The sequence below is a fragment of the Centropristis striata genome, chromosome 9 (genome assembly GCF_030273125.1).
Source record: "Centropristis striata isolate RG_2023a ecotype Rhode Island chromosome 9, C.striata_1.0, whole genome shotgun sequence".
In the NCBI taxonomy this organism is placed as follows: Eukaryota; Metazoa; Chordata; class Actinopteri; order Perciformes; family Serranidae; genus Centropristis; species Centropristis striata.
In genome coordinates this window covers 24,491,846-24,494,501 of record NC_081525.1, presented here as the reverse complement: position 1 = coordinate 24,494,501, position 2,656 = coordinate 24,491,846, and positions in this window count along the sequence as shown.

The following is a 2,656-nucleotide window of genomic DNA, read 5'->3' as shown; positions in this document are numbered from 1 at the left end:
AACAAACTGTTTGAGCATGCGCAGTTTGCGATTTGAGTTGTCCGTGCTCCCAGAGCATCATGGGAGTTGTAGTTCTCACACTTAAACTTCAAAAACAAACACGTGGGGCCATCAAGTCCAGATTCTGTGATGAGCTAACTTTATTTTAACTTTTTGCTTGGCGAACCACAACATAGGCTTACAAACACATGTACAGTGGAATATCCTTATACATTTTTTAAAATTCACAAGTCACAAAAAGAGAAAGCATTTTGAAGTATATTTTCTATTTTTCTTCCATTTATAGTAGAAAGAAACTGTACAAATTGTTACTATCATCGGAGTTTGGACTTTCTACGGACCATTTACCAAAACAAAGCTTAAAATTGTGATATTCATAACAAAAAAATCACTTTATTCTACATGTCTCATTTAAAATAAACTATTTGGAATAACTCATTATTTGATTGATTTTGCTGACAGTCACATGACAAATATTTACTGAAAATTGGACTGAACTACAGGCTGTTTACACAGAGCAGAGAGGAAGGACAGAAGAGGTTGTAAGTAGAGGTTGTAAAATAATTTAAATAGTTCAATTTGTAGGCTTTAGTATGTGGAGATGTTTTTCCAATATTCATGACACTTGGAAAAGTGTTGTACATATATGTATATAAAAAGTAGATAGCTTTTTGTTATTTAAAAGAAAGCTTGTAAGTTTAAGGAGATTTTTTAAGTTCTGTTTCCAAGGCCTGGAATGATCTTTCAATCTATGTTTCTTGAAAAAAATAATTTTACAGGATAGAATGAGTAGTTACTTAGTTTATTTTTGATTATTATTATTTTTTTAACTGGATAGTTAAATAGCCTATCATTTGGAATTAAAACCATTTATTTATTAATTTTATTCCTCTGAATCTGTATTGACCTCTAGTGATGACCTCAGTCAAAGATGGACAGCAGATGGCACCAACACACTAAAAGACGACTGTGTGTGTGTGTGTGTGTGTGTGTGTGTGTGTGTGTGTGTGTGTGGTATCATTATGAGTGTTACTTAGAAGGAGGATGTTATTCAGCTCAGGATTGTTTTGGGGAAGAAGTTGTGCACTCTTGGGAAGTCCATAGATGACAAAGCAGACTGACCTCTGATTAATTTCAATTATATTACAATACGCTCCAAAAACAGCGCACACTACAGCAGCATCAACGACAATGTAATTAAAAGATCAGAATCTTGATGATCAGTGGTATGGTGGAGGGTATGGTAGGTTTACAATCTACCCACATATCAGCCAAAAAGCCAATGGAATATTTAGGAGAGTAAACCCACTTCCTCCTCAGTAACCTAACCATCTGCATGTAGTACACCCACCTCATCCACAACACCACTGGTGATCACTTTATGCTAATGATATTAGAACCATGTGGCACCGTAGCTGCCCTTGAAAACGGCAGGGTCATATCCTTGAGATTTTTTCTGGAAATTCATGTGGTTTAAGAAAAGCTCATGTTCTAAATTTACACATACAACAGATACAGGGTAGTTTTAAAAGCTTTTTTTCTGACAATTGTTTCACTAAATGTCTTAAATTTTGAAGGTAAAAAAATGTTGTAACACAATTTTCACCATAAGTTAGGTGGATATAATTCACAGATAATATTTGGCATTTCAATTTCTAAACAAAAGGTAATTTTTTTGTGACCTGTAGTATTTCTTTTGGTGGCTTTAGGGATTTGTACTTTTTAAAATTTTGGCTTTGAACATATGCCACATATTCTCTCATTTACAGCACACATTTTGTCATTGAAGGGTTTTGTAATGATGGACCTTTTCTTCAAACCCTTTAAAGAGTCATACAAAAGCAGATAACATATACAGTAAAAAAAATCTTAAATGTTTTTTTAAATTAATCAAAACATATTTTCTTTGGATGTGTACGACAACTTTAAAGGTTTAGTTATATTGACATACTTTGAGTTCACTCTTAGCTGGGCTTTATTTACTTCCACAGTTTAAGTTTCAGTCATTTATTAACTGCGTCCCTGGTGACATATACCTAGTAGGTATTTAGACCCTGTCTGGACCAGTTTTGACAAGTACATCAGTGGTTTATTGGTTCATAACCATGGTAATACTTCTAAGAGACAAAAGACTGATGGCACGAACCTGTGAAATGTTAAAGCAGACATTTGCTCCAGGCAGCAGAACTATTTTTATTACACTTGGCTGTCACGCCTGGATACCAAGATGTACAGTAACCTATAGCAACATTGCTATGCAAACGACCCAATCTGACTCAGCCATGTGGGTTATTGCCAGCACTTGTCATAAGAGTGAAACCCAGAAACACGGACACGGACACCCTGCAATCAACACCCCTGCGTTTGTGGGAGTGATTCATGCTGAAAAGTTGCTTAGAAAACTGACAAACAAATGCAGCAGTGACCTGACACCATCAGTGTGATTGAAGTTCAGAAGAAGTTTGGATGTGTAATGAATAAGACATTTTTATTCATCCACCTCTCCCTTCTGCCATTCCTGCATTGTTCATGTAATAACAAACATGTGATTATTAAAAAAGATAAACCTCTTGAGTTCAAGGTCTAGACGAATGTCAGAATTTTCGACGTTGTTCCGAACTACAACTTCCGACTTTAAGTGTAAATTCAACACACC